This window comes from Salmo salar, chromosome 27 (genome assembly GCF_965601325.2).
Source record: "Salmo salar chromosome 27, fSalSal1, whole genome shotgun sequence".
Classification (NCBI taxonomy): Eukaryota; Metazoa; Chordata; class Actinopteri; order Salmoniformes; family Salmonidae; genus Salmo; species Salmo salar.
Window position 1 is genome coordinate 27,715,001 of NC_138317.1, and position 22,500 is coordinate 27,737,500.

At 43.8% G+C, this 22,500-nt stretch overlaps 1 protein-coding gene across 1 annotated transcript in view; it reads right to left on the minus strand.

The window, feature by feature from the left end:
* atxn1a (ataxin 1a) overlaps window positions 1-22,500 on the minus strand; it is a 164,520-nt gene that overhangs the window by 35,447 nt on the left and 106,573 nt on the right. The window contains exon 3 of the mRNA XM_014178254.3: window positions 19,303-19,412. The gene's annotated coding sequence lies outside the window, so the exon portion shown is untranslated. The remainder of the gene's footprint in view (window positions 1-19,302; window positions 19,413-22,500) is intronic.

Genomic DNA, 22,500 nt, shown 5'->3' on the forward strand with positions numbered 1-22,500 from the left:
GCCATATTGAAGGCGTCTGTCTATTTGAACTCCTCAGTCTGTGTTGGTAATTCTGTCGAATGGGGCTTTTAAAAAAATGTATTATGTAGTGGAGCTGCATAAGTGTTGCTCTCCATTTTCTGGAGGATCAAGTTTTGAAATCAGTGGAATTCGAGTATGATAGCTAAAGAGATGGAGAAAACACCTGTCTCCAGGTTACATCTTCAAACTAAGGGCAACCGTGGTATGGCATTTCTGACAGGGAGACGCGTCCATGATGCATGTTGATGTATACAGGTAAGATAGTCTAGCGTTAGCTAGCTACAGTTTCCGATATTACACGTTTCTAATTTTGACAGAAAGTGGTTTAATTTCAAGCTAAAGTGTACTGTTAGCTAGCTATCTAACGTTAGCTGGCTGGCTCCCTAGCTGACGTTATTATTTGTTTCTCAGAGCCGTTTGCTTTTCTAGTTAGAGCATAATGTTAGCTAACGTTAGCTAACATTGGACCTGGTTGGTTAGCTCCCAGCACTGTGGCATTGTTGCCACTTTGTTCATTGTTGTTTAACTAGCTAACGTTATCTGGCTGGCTCGTTAGCTAACGTTACGTGACGTGTGTGATTTTAAACGTTGTTTACCTAGCTAGGTACATTGTTTACTTAGCTAGCTAGCTATATGTCTTAAGCTAAAGTGTACTGTTAGCTAGCTAGCTAACGTTAGCTGGCTGGCTCCCTAGCGGACATTATTATTTATTTCCCAGAGCTGTTTGCTTTTATAGTTAGAGTCTAATATTAGGCAGTGTTGGCACTTTGTTCATTGTTGTTTACCTAGCTAACGTTAGCTGGCTGGCTCGTTAGCTAACGTTACGTGATGTGTGTACAACACCCGTTGAATATGGCCAATGTCAGTAAATGTCTGCAAAAAAGCGTAATGAAATTGTTGCCAGCAGAGCTGGTTAGGCTGTTTTCATGTTATCCAGAGGTAAACAAATCATCGGCCAGAGCGTCAAGTGTGCGCTCAGAGAGTGAAACAAGATGGGTGGGCCTAAAGCTTAAGAGGGTGTGAATGATGCTGAATGGGTGTAGACAAAAAAGAACTCTTCACTAGATACCAAAACTTTCAAAGCAGAATTACTTTCCCATTGTTCCTCAAATGCAGTGTATGACATACCATTTTGTAGCTCTGAGTCTCTACTTTTATCCAATGTAAAAAAAACACAATTTCACATTTTGCTACATAAGACCGAATCCAGGTGGAATCATATTACACAGGCTCCGACGCCCGCCGCATGTGGCAGGGGCTACAGCTCATTACGGATTACAAAGGAAGACCCAACCATGATCAGCCCAACAATGCCTCTCTACCAGACAAACTCAATGCATTTTCTTTTTCTTTTTCTATTTAACCTTTATTTAACTAGGCAAGTCAGTTAAGAACAAATTCTTATTTACAATGATGGCATACCCCAGCCAAAACCTTTATGCATGCCTTGATATTAACAACATTGGCCCTGGTGTGAGCGCCGACACCAAGCCTAGACCCATTCCAATTTGAATACCGCCCCAACAGATCCATAGATGACGCAATCTCAATTGCACTCCACACTGCCCTTATCCACCTAGATAAGAGGAATACCTATGTGAGAATGCTGTTCATTGACTACAGCTTAGCGTTCAACACCATTGTCCCTCCAAGCTCATCACCAAGCTTAGGACCCTGGGACTGAACATCTCTCTCTGCAACTGGATCCTGTATTTCCTGATGGGCCGCCCCCAAGTGGGGAGGGTAGGCAACATCACCTCCGCCACGCTGACCCTCAATACAGGGGCCCCACAGGGGTGTGTGCTTAGTCCCCTCCTGTACTCCCTGTTTACCCATGACCGAGTGGCCAAGCACGACTCTAACGCTATCATCAAGTTTGCTGATGACACGACGGTGGAAGGTCTGATCACCAGCAATGATAAGACAGCTCACAGGGAGGAGGTCAGTGACCTGGCAGTGTGGGACTGGAACAACAAACTCTCCCTAAACATCAGTAAGACCAAGGAGCTGATTGTGGACATCGACGGGGCTGCAGTGGAGCGGGTAAAGTGCTTCAAGTTCCTCTGTGTCCAAATCACTAATAACTGAAAATGGTCCCCACACAAGTGCACATGCCCCTCAGGATGTTGAAAAGGTTTGGCATGAGCCCTGAAATCCTCAAAAGGTTCTACAGCTGTACCATTGAGAGCATCTTGACTGGCTTCGTCACTGCTTGCTATGGCAATAGCACCGCCCTCGATCGCATGGCGCTACAGAGGGTGGTGCGGTCAGCCCAGTACATCACTGGGACCGAGCTCCCTGAAAGGAAGGCCCGGAAAATCGTTAAAGACTCCATAGACTGTTCTCTCTGCTTCCGCACGGCAAGCAGTACCGGTGCATCAAGTTTGACACCAATAGACTTCTAAACAGCTTCTATCCCCATGCCATAAGACTGCTAAATAGCTAACTAAATAGCTAACTAGATAGCTATGCACACTCACAGGGCCCTAAACACTTACGCACTGACACTCCAACACACACACAAACACTCACTCCATCATTTGCTCACACACACATAATATGCACATACATTTATACTGACTCTACACACCCGCTGACATATGATCATCACATACCCTGCTGCTACTCTGTTTATTATATATCCTGATGCCTAGTCACCTTAATCCTATACACATCTACCTCTATCAATCCTGTCTATCAATCCAGTATCCTGCACATTGTAAATATGATACTGGAACTGACCCTGTATATAGTATGCTTACTTACTTTATCGTGTTCTTCTCATTTCTTATTTTTATATCTCATTTTTGTTCTACCTTGTTATTTTTAGTACTACATTGTTGTTGATTACTGCATTGTTGGGGTTAGAGCTAGCAAGAAAGGCCTTTCACTGTACTTGTGCACGTGACATTACACTTGAAACTTGATAGTGTGTGTGTGTGCTCACCCGTATGTGTGAGGTGAAGTGATTCAGCAGGCCTAGCTCTGTCATGTAAATGTCAACAGGCCCTTAAGGTCACTCTGTCAAAAGATATAATATGAATAAAAGGTCCTAATTAGTTTACATGTAAACATCACAACCTTGTAAAGCAGCTAGACTGTTATTATTATGGGCTGTGTCCCAAATGGCACCATGCTCCCTATAGTGTTCTGATTTTCACCAGGGCCCATAGGGTGCATTAGGGAATTTAGTGCCGTTTGGGACATACCCATGACTTTTTGTTCTTAGGACTGAATCGGGTCGTCAAATTAGCTCATACGTTTACGCTTGTTAGCAACTCTGCATCAGTGAACTAGGCTCGTGTGACGAGTACTGAGTTCCAAGATCTGAGTTCTAGGTGAAAAACATGAACAAGGTGAAATAAATTCAAATGACTATTTATAATATGAACGTGGTCACCTAAACTGATCAAACAACAACCTTCCACATAGGTGTGTGTTTGATGAAACATGGGTAACAAAAGCAAAACGTGTCTCAAAACTGGGGCACACACACATATAGACACTCTCTCTCTCTTCACTCGAACACAGGGCCACGCTTTCTGGTTTGGTGTTGGACAACAAGGTGTTGGACAACAAGGCGTCCACACGCATGCACAAACACACACTGTCTGGCCAATCATCATCTACACATCATGTGTGTAGCCTTCCCTGTAGCTCAGTTGGTAGAGCATGGTGTTTGCAACGCCAGGGTTGTGGGTTCGATTCCCACGGGGGGCCAGCACATAAAAGAAATGTATGAAATTGTATGAAATGTATGCATTCACTACTGTAAGTCGCTCTGGATAAGAGCGTCTGCGAAATGACTAAAATGTACATCATGTTCTGTACAGGTGATTGTGCCTGTTATTTTGCTGCTACAGTATAATGGACAGAAAAGTGGGTCTATTCAACATGGTAATGTTTCCACTGTGAACAGAACTATTGAACTAGTGCGTCCAATGTGCTCTCCGTATAACATAGCATCTTGTTGTGTAATGTAAGTATTTTGTAAGGCCTAATCACCCCCATACTGCACACTGTTAACTACTGCTTCACATGGTACCAATCCACTGCCCTCCTTCTAGACACAAACATATTGTCTCGAGGCACGGCGGCCATTTTAAAGGGCAGCAATGATTTATTTGTGACAGATCAAACGTTTAGACAGACCTCAGCTAATAAACAAGCAGTGTGTACTGTGGGTGACGCGCGCACATACGCACGCACGCACGCACGCACGCACGCACGCACACACACACACACACACACACACACACACACACACACACACACACACACACACACACACACACACAAACACACACTGCCCCCGCCCTCTACCCTGGACGACAGCTCTATAAACTGATCGTCATCTGATAGCATGGGAACCAGAGGACCTGTCCCAGGGAGAGGGAGAGAGCAGCCTACACACACTGACGTGCAGCACACACACGCCACACACACACACACACACACACACACACACACACACACTGTGCACTCTCGAAACACACAAGCACATACTCACTAACCAACACAAACACCTTTTAAAAACAGGGCCTGCACAGACCCATGAGGTACAGAGTCTAGGAAAGTCAGGGAGGGAAATCACACATTCAGAGAACTGAACAGTAAGAACCATACATTTACTTAACACAACAAGCCCACAGTTGTAATTTACAGGCCATTTAACAATTGAACTATGTAGCAGAATGATGATGACATCATGTTAGAATGTTATCAGATGTGGATATGAATGAACTCTATGGAGATGCAGCATCACTACATTAGTTACCGAGGTCCCTTTGAACCAGGTGACGTTGTCAAGGTAGGTGTCAGGTCCTCTAAGGTACGTATGTATCCATCCCAGTTACCCAGTCACTTTCCTGAGTAATCTCGTGAGCCTTCTTTGAAATCTCCTGCTAGCTATCTTAGAATGTATTTATGGTTGTTAAGACAGACGATTTCCATAGTAACCATCCTAGCATAGAAGGGGATGATAAGGAGAGTACACTCCAGATAGAAGTTGCCCTTCCCGAAACCATAGCTTAAAGGTCCAATACAGATGTTTTTATCTAAATATCAAATCATTACTAGGTAACAATTAAGTACCTTACTGTGATTATTTTCAATTAAAAACATTTAAAAATGAATACAAAAAAAGCTTCTTAGCAAAGAGCAATTTCTCAAGCAATCATTTTTCTAGGACTGTCTGGGAGGGGTTTGAGCGGAGAGGGGAAAACTGAAAATGTGCTGTTATTGACAAAGAAGTTTGGAACTTTCTTTATTATTGCTATTTTAACTCATTTCCCATCCTGGTGATGTCACCAGGCAGGCCAAAACTCCATCCCACCAAAACAGGCTGACATTTCAGGTGGTCTTTTCAAACAGCTCTTACACTAAAAGGGCATTAACATCATTTTCAAAATGTCACATTATTTTTATCCATCCTCATAGTGTGGATATACTATATATATACAGTACCAGTAAAACATTTGGACACACCTACTCATTCAAGGGTTTTTCTTTATTTTTACTATTTTCTACATTTGACTATTTTCTACATTGCAGAATAACAGTGAAGACATCGACACTATGAAATAACACATATGGAACCATGTAAAAAAGTGTTAAACAAATCAAAATATTTTTTATATTTTAGATTCTTCAAAATAGCCACAGGGTTGTCTGCGATATCCCTGTGTGCGGTAGCCCTTTGAAGGATGTCTTTAACACTTTTTGGGTTACTATAGGACAATGACCCAACACACCTCCAGGCTGTGTGTAACGGTCGTCGTACGTAGTGGACCAAGGCGCAGCGGGTTGAGTGCTCATAATGACTTTTATTTAACACAAACAAAAGAAAACAAGAAAATGATCGAACAAACAGGATTGCAGGCTAAACCACACAGCTATGCAACCACAACTTCCCACAAAGGGACAGGTGAAACAGGGCTACCTAAGTATGACACTCAATCAGCAACAACGATGTACAGCTGTTCCTGATTGAGAGCCATACCAGGCCAACACAAAGAAATACACAACATAGAAAACCATAGAAATACAAAACAAGAACATTACCCAAAAACCCCGGAACACATAAATCAAACACCCCTCTTACATAAATACATATCCCATAAACCCCGAACCACATAAAACAAATAACCCCTTATACTGGTCAGGACGTAACTGTGTAAGGGCTATTTGACCAAGAAGGAGAGTGATGGAGTGCTGCATCAGATAACCTGGCCTCCACTATTTTTATTTTACTTTTTTATTTTACCTTTATTTAACTAGTCAAGTCAGTTAAGAACAAATTCTTATTTACGGCCTACACTGGCCAATTTCAATCACCCGACCTCAACCCAATTGAGATGATTTGGGATGAGTTGGACTGCAGAATGAAGGAAAAGCAGCTAACAAGTGCTCAGCATATGTGGTAACTCCTTCAAGACTGTTGGAAAAGCATTCCAGGTGAAGCTGGTTGAGAGAATGCCAAGAGTGTGCAAAGCTCTCATCAAGGCAAAGGGTGGCTACTTTGAAGAATCTAAAATCTAAAATATATTTTGATTTGTTTAACACTTTTTTGGTTACTACATGAATCCATATGTCTTATTTCATAGTGTTGATGTCTTCACTAGAAAATAGTAAAAACCCTTGAATGAGTGTCCAAACATTTGACTGGTACTGTATATAAAAAACACAGACAAATCACGCTGTTGACTGCACTGAGCCTTTAACCATTAGGAAGACAAACCCAACACTGACCTTAAATCAGTTTCAAGGAACAACTTCATACTACTCTGAGAAAGTACATTCCTCCTCCATAGCCTGAGATCTCACACCATTAACACACCCTCGTCTCTCCTTCAAAATGATAAAATAGAGATAGGCAGCCTTTGAAATATTCAACTCTAACCTGGCACTGGCCTCTATGTATTTCAGGAAATGTCTCTTCACTCCTGTCTGAATGCACAGCTTTTAGAGAGGGAAAGAGGGATGGTATGAGAGAGGGATAGAGGGATGTCACGTAAGAGAGAGTGCCAGGAAAAACAATTACTTTTCCTTCACAAAACACGCTAAATAGAAAGACAAGTGGGTGTTAGAATAAAGCCCAAAACTAGTTCTGAGACTTTGATATGCTGAGGCTATTTGTCAACCAATCAGATCCAAGGTTTGTGGAGTTTCGGAAAAGTCACATGGGTGAGATACTGTAGTTCTGCAAGAACGTGTGTGGTACGTGTGTGTATGTGTGCATGTGTGTGAGAGTGAAAGAGAGAGGTAGCGAGAGAGATGAGAGTGTGTGTGAATGAATGTGTGTACGTGTTTGTGTGTGTTTGTGTAAATATGATTTTGTGCAGATTTGAAGCCATTACATCAGCAGTTACCAAACTAGGAGTCGCGACTGGCTGACATGAAAATGGGGAATTTTCTAAATCCTGGTAACAAAATATATATAATAACCATTCTATTATAATATCATTTTTTGTCTCTCAAAAACAGTGTAATGTGGTTAACCTTAAAAATCTTATTGAAAATGATTAAAATGTAAAAGTAAAAATTCAACTAGAGAGCCCTCTTGGATTGTGGGAAAAGGCCGCACTTGACCGTTGCAATTGAATCATTCCCACGGTGAACGGTTAGGCCCGCTACGCTATGAAACCACACACTGCCGAGACGTTGATATTACCGGCCGCAAAACAATGTGTGGGGAGGCTCACATCAATACCTCTGTCGGATAACACTGTCAGACACCTCTGTCAGATAACACTGTGAAACTAAGAATTGATGCTATGACTAGAAATCAAGGGGAAACTGACTGAACGACTCAAAAACTCCCCATCGTAAGCTCTCCAAATGGACGTTAGCTGTGAGGGCCGAGATGCCCATGATGTGAGGGCCGAGATGCCCATGATGTGAGGGCCGAGATGCCCATGCATAGACTTTTGTTCGCTACTTGTCGGGGGATGCTACTCACAAGGACAAATCATTCTGTCTCACGATTCCCCATCATGAAACAGCACAGGGGATGTTCACTGTGCTGTGTGGCCTTATTGACGAAAAACAGATTCAATGGGATCGAGTGGTGGGATTTTGCACAGATGGGGCTCCATCTATCGCGGGACAGCGGGCAGGCCTCTGCACTCTAGTTATGAATGCCATATGGATGCATTGTATTATACACCCACTGAGCTATAATGGATACACCAAAAGCAACTGGTGCCAAAAGAGCTGGGAGCAAAACTCAGAGATACGCAGCAGGTAACTTCAATTGTAAACTATATACATTGCACACGTCTGTTAAAAAAACAATGTGGGATCAGAGCATGACAATGTTCTATTTCACACTGAGGCCTGGTGGTTATCGAGGGGGAGTGTTGGAAAGATTTTGTGCATTGAGAGAGGAACTGTTGTCATTCGCAATGGATGTAAAAAACAGACTCTGTTGACTTTGAAAATAAAATGTTTCTCCTTGCCTATGTCACATACATATTTATGAAACTGAGCGAACTGAACGCAAGCATGCAGGGGAAATACAACAAAAATTATACAGATGAGTGACCGAATCATCCAAACGCATTCACGGGTCACTATGGAGGAGTTTTGGTTCCTGACTCAAAGGGAATAACCTGCCATCTCCCTCCAAGCATTACAACTCATGGTACACTGATTCAGTGCTCTCGTTTGCATTAAAAACAAATATCGGTCCAGGTTGGATGTGAAAGAAGAGATGAGGTGTGCACTGTCGACCACGCCCCCTGACTTTGAGAAGCTCTGACAGGACATGCATCAAGCCACACCCATCTCATTAGTGGAAGTGAGATAAGAGAAATGATGCCAGACTAATTTGCAGTTGACTGTCATAGCCTCACATTAAAAATACATGATGGGGAGTTGAGAATACAATCAGAAATTCTGTTAGAAAGTTTTGCAATTGACTGCCATAGCACCATTTGGCTGTTAATTACATCTTTTTTTCACATGGTTGGGTTGTGAGAATTTTCAGATATTAAAATGGCGTCGCAGGCCAAAAAAGTTTGGGAACCCCTGCATTGCATGGTTCTGATTAGAACAGCACTGCTGCAGCGGCAGTACTGTGGAGAGAAACACACAGATGAGATGAGAGGGAAATGAGAAAGATAGGAGAGGGGGAGAGGAGGAGATGAGAGGGAGAGGAGATGAGAGGAGAAGAGAGGAGAGAGAGGGGGAGAGGAAGAGATGAGAGGAGGAGAGAGAGAGGATGAAAGATAGGGAGAGGAGGATATGAGAGGAGAGGAAGAGATGAAGAGATGAGAGGAGAAGAGAGGAGAGAGAGAGGGAGAGGAAGAGATGAGAGGAGGAGAGAGAGAGAGGAAGAGGATGAAAGATAGGGAGAGGAGGATATGAGAGGAGAAGAGAGGACAGTGAAGTTAGCTAGCTTTAATACAATGACTGGTCTTTCTCAACCATAGCAGAACAGAGGTGAGGGTGCGTGTGTGTTTGTGTGTTTACGATCCAGAACCTGACCCTAGTCAGCATAACAGCTCTCCATATGCAGCTGTTCCATGGAACAGGCATGTCTCACATGTACAAACCTAACCCGTTAACCTGTCCCCCCACACACAGACCCCATATCCACACACTATCAGCCTGTAACCCAACACTATCTCCAGCATGCCACTGTGCTGTGACTCTGCAGATAATCCACTGCCAGTTTACCATCACCAGAGCAATGAGTGACCAGACAGGGTTAGTTAAACAAAAAAAAACACGCTCTTCTCTTCTGACCTCTTTTCTACGCCCTGAGCAATGGATCAAATGGAGCAACTGCATCCCCACTTTCAAAATAGGGGTGAAAATGTATGTGTTTACACCCCCACTTTTTTACCAGGAAGTTATCAGGATCCATTGGGTCATTTGTCATTTTCAATGATTAGTAATGTTGTGGTGTTGTTATATTTGTATCGTTGTTTCATGTCCGATGGTGTTGGTCCAATGGTGTTGCTAAATATCATTTGAGCGGCATGCAACTTGAGCAAATGAATTGTATAATTTCACTTTGCCTGTAAGAACCATGAGGTGCACGGCCCAGGCATGTCTTAGCTTCGCTGTATAACAGCCTCTGACTCTGAGTATTCCATCAGCCTACCAAAGGTTGCAATGAGTAGCTCGCAATTGAGAAATAATCAGTAGGCGTAATATTTGAATCTGTAAAATAATTTTCCTGTTTACAGGCATTTAACACCATTCCGCATTTTACCATCTATTATCTCATCATCAATCGGTTAAATAACATTGTTCAAATGTTTTCTTTCAGTTACAAATGTATCATTCTTGTGTGAGCCCCATATGCGAGCACACTGCGGCCGCGTTGCGGTTACAATGTGACCTAGCTGTGAATGTATGATTAGTATCTTGATAAAACAAACAGCTCTGCTTGGCTTGGTAAGTCATATTGACAAAATCAGCAATTTATACCCTCTTTGCATCAAATATTTATGCTGCTGAGACAAGTTCATTTTAAACATTTTCATGGTGACAGCGCTTCAAACACCGGTGCCAAAAAAAGTCCATGTTGGAGGAAAAGTGGTACGGTCAATTAATGTTTTTGCTGAGAACACATTTTTGTTATTCCTCATACTTTCATCAATATTCTGTTTCTTCACGATTTCTTGTCAAATACAGTGCCTTCGGAAAGTATTCAGACCCCTTGACTTTTTCCACATTTTGTTACATTAGAGCCTTACTCTAAAATGGATTAAATCGTTTTTTCCCCCTCATCAATCTACACACAATACCCCATAATGACAAAGAAAAAACATTTTATTTTTTTGCGAACGGAAATATCACATTTACATAAGTATTCAGACCCTTTACTCAGTACTTTGTTGAAGCACCTTCGGCAGCGATTACAGCCTTGAGTCTTCTTGGGTATGACGCTACAAGCTTGGCACACCTGTATTTGGGGAGTTTCTCCCATTCTTCTTTGTAGATCCTCTCAAGCTCTGTCAGGATGGATGGGGAGCGTTGCTGCACAGCTATTTTCAGGTCTCTCCAGAGATGTTCGATCGGGTTCAAGTCCGGGCTCTAGCTGGGCCACTCAAAGACATTCAGAGACTTGTCCCGAAGCCAATCCTGCATTGTCTCGGCTGTGTGCTTAGGGTTGTTGTCCTGTTGGAAGGTGAACCTTCACCCCAGTCTGAGGTCCTGAGGGTTCTGGAGCAGGTTTTCATCAAGGATCTCTCTGTACTTTGCTCCGTTAATCTTTCCCTAGATCCTGACTAATGTCCCAGTCCCTGCGGCTGAAAAACATCCCCACAGCATGATGCTGCCACCACAACGCTTCACCGCAGAGATGGTGCCAGGTTTCCTCCAGACGTGACGCTTGGCATTCAGGCCAAAGAGTTCAATCTTGGTTTCATCAGACCAGAGAATCTTGTTTCTCATGGTCTGAGAGTCTTTAGGTGCCTTTTACTGAGGACTGGCTTCGATATGGCCATTCTACCATAAAGGCCTGATTGGTGGAGTGCTGCAGAGATGGTTGTCTTTCTGGAAGGTTATCCTATCTCCACAGAGGAACTCTGTCAGAGTGACCATCGGGTTCTTGGTCACCTCCCTGATTGCTCAGATTGTCAGGGCGGACAGCTCTAGGAAGAGTCCTGGTGGTTCCAAACTTCTTCCATTTAAAATGATGGAGGCCACTATGTTCTTGGGGACCTTCAATGCTGCAGACATTTTTTGGTACCCTTCCCCAGATCTGCGCCTCGACACAATCCTGTCTCTGAGCTCTACGGACAATTCCTTTGACCTCATGGCTTGTTTATTTTTCTCTGACATTCACTATACACTGTGGGACCTTATAAAGACAGGTGTGTGCCTTTCCAAATCATGTCCAATCAATTGAATTTACCACAGGTGGACTCCAATCAAGTTGTAGAAACATCTCAAAGATGATCAATGGAAACAAGATGCACCTGAGCTCAATTTTGAGTCTCATAGCAAAGGCTCTGAATACTTACGTAAATAAGGTATTTACAGTTGAAGTCGGAAGTTCACATACACTTAGGTTGGAGTCATTAAAACTAGTTTTTTCAACCACTCCACAAATTTCAAAACTATAGTTTTGGCAAGTCGGTTAGGACATCTACTTTGTGCATGACACAAGTCATTTTTCCAAAATTTTTCCAACAATTGTTTACATAATTCACTGTATTACAATTACAGTGGGTCAGAAGTTTACATACACTAAGTTGACTGTGCCTTTAAACAGCTTTGAAAATTCCAGAAAATGATGTCATGGCTTTAGAAGCTTCTGATAAGTGGTCCCGTGTGGCTCAGTTGGTAGAGCATGGTGTTTGCAACGCCAGGGTTGTGGGTTCGATTCCCACGGGGGACCAGTACGGAAAGAAAAAAAAAATTATGAAATGTATGCATTCACTACTGTAAGTCGCTCTGGATAAGAGCGTCTGCTAAATGACTAAAATGTAAATGTAATGACAGGCTAAATTACATCATTTGAGTCAATTGGAGGTGTACCAGTGGATGTATTTCATGGCCAATCTTCAAACTCAGTGCCTCTTTGCTTGACATCATGGGAAAATCTAAATAAATCAGCCAAGACCTCATAAAAAAATTGTAGACCTCCACAAGTCTGGTTCATCCTTGGGAGCAATTTCCTGATGGTACCATGTTCATCTGTACAAACAACAGTATGCAAGTATAAACACCATGGGACCATGCAGCTGTCATACTGCTCAGGAAGGAGATGTGTTCTGTCTCCTAGAGATGAATGTACTGTGGTGTGAAAAGTGCAAATCAATCCCAGAACAACAGCATAGGACCTTGTGAAGATGCTGGAGGAAACAAGTACAAAATTATCTATATCCACAGTAAAACGAGTCCTATATCGACATAACCTGAAAGGCCGCTCAGCAAAGAAGAAGCCACTGCTCCAAAACTGCCATACAAAAGCCAGACTACGGTTTACAACTGCACATGAGAAATGTCCTCTGGTCTGATGAAACAAAAATAGAACTGTTTGGCCATAATGACCATTGTTATGTTTGGAGGAAAAAAGGGGAGGTTTGCAAGCTGAAGAACACCATCCCAACTGTGAAGCACGGGTGGCAGCATCATGTTGTGGGGGTGCTTTGCTGCAGGAGGGACTGGTGCACTTCACAAAATAGATGGCATCATGAAAATGATGTGGATATATTGAAGCAACATCTCAATACATCAGTCAGGAAGTTAAAGCTTGGTTGCAAATGTGTCTTCCAAATGGGCAATGACCGCAAGGATACTTCCAAAGTTGTGACAAAATGGCTTAAGGACAACAAAGTCAAGGTATTGGAGTGGCCATCACAAAGCCTTGACCTCAATCCTATAGAAAATCTGTGGGCAGAACTGAAAAAAGCATGTGCGAGCAAGGAGGCCTACAAACCTGACTCAGTTACACCAGCTCTGTCAGGAGGAATGGGCCAAAATTCACCCAACTTATTGTGGGAAGCTTGTGGAAGGCTACCTAAAACGTTTGACCCAAGTTAAACAATTTAAAGGAAATGCTACCAAATACTAATTGAGTGTATGTAAACTTCTGACCCACTGAGAATGTGATGAAAGAAATAAAAGCTGAAATAAATCAATCTCTCTACTATTATTCTGACATTTCACATTCTTAAAATAAAGTGGTGATCCTAACTGACCTAAGACAGGAAATCTTTACTAGGATTAAATGTCAGGAATTGTGAAAAACTGAGTTTAAATGTATTTGGCTAAGATGTATGTAAACTTCCGACTTCAACTGTATGTTTTTTTTTTATACATTTCTAAACATTTGTAAAAACCTGTTTTTGCTGTGTCATTATGGGGTATTGTGTGTAGATTGATGAGGAAAAAACGATTTAATCAATTTTAGAATGAGGCTGTAACGTAACAAAATGTGGGAAAAGTCAAGGGGTCTGAATACTTTCAGAATGCACTGTACATAGCCTACTCACTGTGGTTGTTGTTCAAAATGACCATTTAAAAATCATTTATAGTAGCCTAGTCCTGTAACTGCAGGCTACAGATTTGTTAAAACGTAAAACCATTTTATTTTCTCTCATCTTAAAAAGGCAAGATTCTTAATGTTGGCCACAGTAGAATGATTTTAGCTCAACATGTGGTTCTAAGAAGCAAAAAGCAATTCCATGATGTATGCAGTGCTGTTATTTATTTCTATTTATGTAGTCTTTATGAAGTAGACGGTTAGACACCCCTGCTCTATTAACTGTTCACATGTGACCCATATAACCTCAGCTACATTTTATTATTTCTATTGCAGATTCGGGGCCGCAATTTATGGATATATCTAGCTGATATATCTAGCTGATAATGATAATGATAAATTAATAATACAGCGCAATATCATTTTTATGCTAACATTATCAATTACCAAATTTAAATGCAAAAACTTTTCAAGTTAACAGTTGCATTTTAAAGTTGTCAGTTTGTGTTCAATGGCCTCCAGATAACACTGCCACATTGAGAAAGAAAATTGTTAATAGATACATCAGTCATTTGTAATTGTACTACATTATTGTGATCCCATTATTTGTGACAAAAAGAAGACAAAAACTCAATTTGCAATTTAACTATGCTTTTTCTTAACCTACCAAATGCAAAATTCAAATATTTATTTCATTTGTAGAATTGCAGGAAAATGTTTTTCGAAATGCAAAATTGTTATGGTCCCTGAGACTCCCCGCCAGTCATTTACTGGCTTATGTAATGTATTGTAGAGCAGCAGTAGCAGTAGTATTCACACCAGGGTTCAAGTTGTATTTGTTTACTTTCAAATACTTAGAGTGTTCCGTTGAACCGACTGGAGTGACGTAAAGACAGGGTTTGCCCTTTTGGGACAATTCCATTGGTTCCTTTGCGCCAGGCAAGCTCAATCAAGTGCAGTAAATACAATTTGAAAAGTCTGGTAGCAGTAGCAGTAATGCAGGCATGCAGTGTGCTCACCTTGTGCTGGCATTCACAAAGGCACTGCGGAAGGAGGAGGAGGAGGAGGATACTGGTTGGCTGGCTCTTTGGCCCACATCAGGTACAACTACTGAGAGATATATTACCTGATAAAAGCTAAGCAGACAACCTCCTCTGGCAATTGATAAAGGCTTTGATTCAGTGCCTCTGTGTGTGTACTGGGGGGAGTGTGTAGGTGGAGAGGGATCGGGTGGGAGTGTAAGTGTGTGTGTGTGTACGACACAGAGAAACACACTGTTGCTAAGGACCCCGGGGCGCAGTGCTGTACGAGAAGCCTCTACGTACTAGGCAGCCACTACAGCACTCTTTATCTGGCGTTGTGTGTGTATGTGTATGTGTGTGTGTGTATGTGTATATGTGTGTATGTATGTATGTGTATGTGTATGTGTGTGTGTGTAAGGACACCAGCGCTATTCTTGGCTGGACGGGGGAAGTCTTGGCTCATGGGCGCATGGGAAAAGTGCTCTTGGCAGACGGAGCCGAGGCATTCCATTATGCCGTCCTCTGAAAGCACACACACACACACACACACACACACACACACACACACCACACACACACACACACACACACACACACTTTATCCTGCAAGCTTAGCACTGAGTTGCAGAGTCGCTGAAGGAGGGACAGACCCTGCAGAGAGAGACAAAATCATAGAGCCTTTAAAAGGGGACACCAGGGGCCTGTTGTAGCACTAGATAACTAGTCCCTGTTCACACAGAACAGGGCCATAGGGCTGAACATCAGTTGTCCATTTACTGTTACTGTCTTGCAGCCATGACTGCATTGTCATAGCTCAATGGAAAATTTGAGTGTCATTTGTGGTTTTTTCCCAGTTTAGATGATGAATGCACTTATCGTGATAAAAGTGTCTCTGTGTGAAGTACAGAGGAGGACGAAAGCACTAACTCAGAATCAAATAGGCACACACACAATCGGCAAGCGGGGAGTGGGGCCGCACCTCTTTCATCAGGATCCTGTGCTGACAGACTGAGCTTAGCACCAAGCTGGGGGAAAACACTTTAGTCAGAGCTCTGTCTGGCCTGAACAGGCCACAGACTATGGTACAGCACACCATGTCCCCCTCAAAACAACTTTTCAACATCTTTAACCATTTGGCTCAAAGGATTTTCATAAGAACTTGAAAACTGCAATTCCCATCAGCAGTCATAGGGACAAAGTCCTTATCTTTCAGGTTTTACCTGAGCTTAAACAAGAGATGGGTTATAGTGTGTCACTTATCAGAGTCCAGGGGAGACAGAGGGAAGGAGGAAGAGGGGGAAGGAGGGAAGAGAAGGAGGAAGAGAGGGAAGGGGGAAGGAGGGAAGGGAAGGAGGAAGAGAGGGAAGAGAGGAAGTAGGGAAGGGGAGGAGGAAGAGAGGTAAGGGGAAGGAAGGGAGGGAAGGAAGGAGGGAGGTAAGAAGGAAGAGAGGGAAGGGGAAAGAAGGGAAGGAGGAAGAGAGGGAAGAGGATGGAGGGAAGGGGACGAGGGAAAGAGGGAAGGGGGAAGGAAGAGAGGGAAGGCAGAAGAGAGGGAAGGGGGAAGGAGGGAAGGAGGAAGAGAGGGAAGGAAGGAGGAAGAGAGGGAAGGGGGAAGGAGGGAAGGGAAGAAGGAAGAGATGGAAGGGGGAAGGAGGGAAAGGAAGGAGGGGGGTGGACAGTATAGTGTGGAAGCCCAGCAGGACAGCAACAGACAGCCTTATAGGACACAGAGAGAGGGAGGGATGGAGAGAGGGAGGACCATATAAATAGAATTACAGACATCCTTAATTTGATTCCCTGTGGATCTAGCAGGGGGTCTGCAGTAAAACTCTCCCCAATTCCAGTCACCCCAGGCGGGATAAGAGTGACGTGTCTGCTGGGGGGGGAATCTACCTTCCCTGCTGGTAGTACAGGCTGGAGTACCAGGTATAAACAGAAGGGAGCGACAATGTTCCTAAATCTTGTCAACAAAAACACAGTGGCAGAGAGTAGAGTATGCACACTCACGAAAGCACCATAAAGAATGCATAGAAACAGTGAAACATAGAGGACCATATAATGGTGAATGAACTAATAGATACAAAAATATATTTACAGTACCAGTCAAACGTTTAGACACACCTACTCACACGCATGCACACACACACAGAATCTTAAATATAAAATATTTATAAAATATATATAACACATTTTTAGTTACTACATGAATACATGTGTTATTTCATAGTTTTGATGTCTTCACTATTATTCTACAATGTTGAAAATAGTAAAAATAAAGAAAACCCCTTGAATGAGTAGGTGTCCAAACTTTTGACTGGTAGTGTGTATTTCAGGATGACTCTTTCATCATGGTGCTTCAGACATCTGTGAAGCTAGAATGACTGAGATGGATCACTAACCCTGTGAATCAAGCCCTTCTGTAGCTTTAATTCATCATTTGTGGGGTGCTTATTTTTGTCCTGTTACACACCTGCGGGTGTTTCTTATAAAAGTGTGTAATGGTAATGTATCTCTTGCATATCCCAACTCCCCCTGCGCCCCCTGCGCCTATTCATTCAGTCTGATTTAACCAATAATATAGAGAACCTCTACCCATTAAAAGACACTCAGGAACCATTGGGGTCTCACCGACACTGTCTGAAACACATTAGCTCCACATTTATCATACATGGGACATAACCATTACCATACATTAACTATGACGTAATCACATTGCTGCTAAGTACTGATGATACCCTCTCTCCTGTCCATGGTCATGTTCATCTTTGCTACTGCTGTACATTCGAATTTACTGTACTGCATATCTGTATAATATCTATATGCTGTTTATAGGTCAATGTAGTGAAGGGGTTAACCATTTCTTGTTTGATCTGTAGGGTATGACAGAGCTGAATATGAATAGTCTGAAGCTTCCGTGACCATGTTAATAGATTGTGTGACTTTCAGAAGGATGCATGTATTTTTCCCCCAGTACCGTTTTATGAGGTGTTTTTCTTTCATAGCTCTCCCAGGGGAGGACTTTTCTCACAGGAAGAACTCAGGCAAATGTATTTTTCTGGAGGTGTGTGTGTCTGTGTGTGTTTGTATGTGTGTGTGTCTGGAGTTGTGCTGCTTCACTAGGGAGAGCCCCCGTGTTGTTTACTAAACAATATACAATAGCTCTGTTGTTAGGCAGATTCCCTATTCCCTTTCCTCCAATCAGAGACGAGGAAACACAGGGGAGAGAGAGGGAGCCACTCCAGTGAGCCCAGCATACAGTAGCTGTAGCTAGCAGACAGACACACACACATACACTCACGCACATGCACACACACGCATACACTCACACACACAGAAACAAACACACTGTACGAAATCAGCCCACAGTACAGGATGTCCACTGACTGACTCCTCTCCCACTTCACTCATATTAAAATCAAATACACATCAATTTACAAGGAGATGCTAGCAGAGTGAAGCTGCCTGGTCTGGTCTGGTCTGGTCTGGTCTACAGCTACTCCAGGTTAAATGAACAGACACATTGACTGTATGACTGTATGACAACCTGACTGTGTCAAACTAAAACACATACAAGCATGCACACACACACACATACACGCATGCACGCACACACCACACACACGCATACACACACGCATACACACATGCATACACACACGCATACACACACGCATGCACGCACACACCACACACACACCACACACACACATACACACATGCATACACACACGCATGCACGCATACACACGCATACACACATGCATACACACACACACACACACACACACACACACACACACACACACACACACACACACACACACACACACACACACACACACACACACACACACACACACACACACACACACACACACACACACACAGACACTCACACACTCACACAAACACAAAGTAAAAGCGCACTGTGTCAAATTTAACCGTAAACAGGAAGTAGAGAAGAGGAACAAGCCTCCCCTTGAGACCCCATGCTTGTTGTCTACTACAGAGGATGCTACATCTCTCTCCGCTTGAGTGACAAAAAAAACTGCTAGAATAGAAACAATGTTTGCCTACATTCACTCTGACCCAAAACTGACAATACCTAACATGACGTAACCAGCCCAGTCCCCAAACTGATTTAGTCTCTAGACTGTGGATATCACAGCATTGATGGAGGTATATTAAAGACACATAGCAACAACGGTCCCACGACTCAGATGCCACTTTCACGACACATATGCAGGCAGAAACGGATGTGTTCATTCAATGATAGGGGAGGGGGTGAGGAGGGTTTTAGGGCGGTTCTACCTCATTCAGTGGAGCTCCTCTGATCCCTCCTGTGTGTCAACGGGTGGTACAGCCCATGGAGGGATCCACCAGTCAGAACGAAGCACTACCTCTCAGGGCCACAGCACCACCTGAGGAGAGAGAGACAGGTAAAGACACTAGCTGAGGAGACAGAGACAGATAAAGACACCACCTTAGGAGAGAGAGACAGGTAAAGACACCACCTGAGGAGAGAGAGACAGATAAAGACACCACCTGAGGAGAGAGAGACAGGTAAAGACACCACCTGAGGAGAGAGAGAGGTAAAGCCACCACCTGAGGAGAGAGAGACAGGTAAAGACACCACCTGAGGAGAGAGAGACAGATAAAGACACTAGCTGAGGAGAGAGAGAGACAGGTAAAGACACTAGCTGAGGAGAGAGAGACAGGTAGACACCACCTGAGGAGAGAGAGACATGTAGACAGTAGTTGAGGAGAGAAAGACAGGTAGACACTAGCTGAGGAGAGAGACAGGTAGACAATAGCTGAGGAGAGAGAGACAGGTAGACACTAGCTGAGGAGAGAGAGACAGGTAGACACTAGCTGAGGAGAGAGAGACAGGTAGACACTAGCTGAGGAGAGAGAGACAGGTAGACATTAGCTGAGGAGAAAGAGACAGATAAAGACACCACCTGAGGAGAGAGAGACAGGTAGACATTAGCTGAGGAGAGAGAGACCGGTAGACATTAGCTGAGGAGAGAGAGACAGGTAAAGACACTACCTGAGGAGAGAGAGACAGGTAGACAATAGCTGAGGAGAGAGAGACAGGTAGACAATAGCTGAGGAGAGAGAGACAGGTAGACACTAGCTGAGGAGAGAGAGACAGGTAGACATTAGCTGAGGAGAGAGAGACAGGTAGACACTAGCTGAGGAGAGAGAGACAGGTAGACACTAGCTGAGGAGAGAGAGACAGGTAGACATTAGCTGAGGAGAGAGAGACAGGTAGACACTAGCTGAGGAGAGAGAGACAGGTAGACACTAGCTGAGGAGAGAGAGACAGGTAGACATTAGCTGAGGAGAGAGAGACAGGTATAGACACCACCTGAGGAGAGAGAGACAGGTAGACATTAGCTGAGGAGAGAGAGACAGGTAGACACTAGCTGAGGACAGAGAGAGAGGTAGACACTAGCTGAGGAGAGAGAGACAGGTAGACATTAGCTGAGGACAGAGAGACAGGTAACTAGCTGAGGACAGAGAGAGAGGTAGACACTAGCTGAGGAGAGAGAGACAGGTAGACATTAGCTGAGGAGAGAGAGACAGGTAGACACTAGCTGAGGAGAGAGAGACAGGTAGACATTAGCTGAGGAGAGAGAGACAGGTATAGACACCACCTGAGGAGAGAGAGACATGTAGACAGTAGTTGAGGAGAGAGAGACAGGTATAGACACCACCTGAGGAGAGAGAGACAGGTAGACAGTAGTTGAGGAGAGAGAGACAGGTAGACACTAGCTGAGGAGAGAGAGACAGGTAGACACTAGCTGAGGAGAGAGAGACAGGTAGACATTAGCTGAGGAGAGAGAGAGACAGGTAGACACTAGCTGAGGAGAGAGAGACAGGTAGACACTAGCTGAAGAGAGAGAGACAGGTAGACATTAGCTGAGGAGAGAGAGACAGGTATAGACACCACCTGAGGAGAGAGAGACAGGTATAGACACCACCTGAGGAGAGAGAGACAGGTATAGACACCACCTGAGGAGAGAGAGACAGGTAAACACAGGTCAGAAGCTGTGAAAAGAGACAGACATTGACATGGTTTCATCAATCTCAGTGCAAATGAAAACAGTACCATTTCACATGATAATCTCACTGTATTTACATGAACAGAAACGCAGAAGTACTACAAAATGTGCACATACCCACAAACATCCCCCCTCCAACACACACGCACACACACACACACATCAGATAGAATTTAGAGACTCAGGGCTATGATGTAGAATACAGAACACACAGACAGACAGACTAACTGACAGACGGATAGACAGACATACTAAGTGACAGACAGACAGGCAGGCAGACAGACAGACAGACAGACAGACAGACAGACAGACAGACAGACAGACAGACAGACAGACAGACAGACAGACAGACAGACAGCTAATCTCCAGCCTACTCTCATACTGCTGTTCTGTATCTGAGCTACAGTATTATAGTAAATCCTCCCTAGACATCCTACTGGCCTCACAATCACCCAGGAAGAAACTGGAAGAGAAAGAGGGAGGGAGACAGGGAGAGAGAGACATACACAGAGTCAGTTAGTTAGCCAGTCAGTCCAATCAGTCAGTCAGTCAGTCATTCAGTCAGTTAGCCAGTCAGTTAGCCAGCCAGTCAGTTAGCCAGTCAGTCAGTTACCCAGTCAGTCAGTTAGCCAGTCAGTCAGTTACCCAGACAGTCAGTTAGCCAGCCAGTCAGTTACCCAGACAGTCAGTTAGCCAGCCAGTCAGTTAGCCAGTCAGTCAGTTACCCACCCAGTCAGTTAGCCAGTCAGTCAGTTACCCAGCCAGTCAGTTAGCCAGTCAGTCAGTTAGCCAGTCAGTCAGTTACCCAGACAGTCAGTTAGCCAGTCAGTCAGTTAGCCAGTCAGTCAGTTAGCCAGCCAGTCAGTTAGCCAGTCAGTCAGTTAGCCAGTCAGTCAGTTACCCAGACAGTCAGTTAGCCAGTCAGTCAGTTAGCCAGTCAGTCAGTTAGCCACCCAGTCAGTTAGCCAGTCAGTCAGTTAGCCAGTCAGTCAGTTACCCAGCTAGTCAGTTAGCTAGTCAGTCAGTTACCCAGCCAGTCAGTTAGCCAGCCAGTCAGTTAGCCAGTCAGTTAGCCAGTCAGTCAGTTAGCCAGTCAGTCAGTTACCCAGCCAGTCAGTTAGCCAGTCAGTTAGCCAGCCAGTCAGTTAGCCAGTCAGTTAGCCAGCCAGTTAGTTAGCCAGTCAGTCAGTTACCCAGCCAGTCAGTTAGCCAGTCAGTCAGTTAGCCAGTCAGTCCAGTCAGTCAGTTAGCCAGTCAGTCCAGTAAATCTGCTAGCCAGTCAATTAGTCAGTTATTCAGTCAGTCTAGTCACTCAGACAGTTAGCCAGTCAGTTAGCCAGTCAGTTAGTCAGTCAGTTAGCAAGCCAGTCAATTAGCCAGTCAGTCACTCAGTCAGTTAGCCAGACAGTCAGTCAGTTAGCCAGTCAGTCAGTCAGTTAGT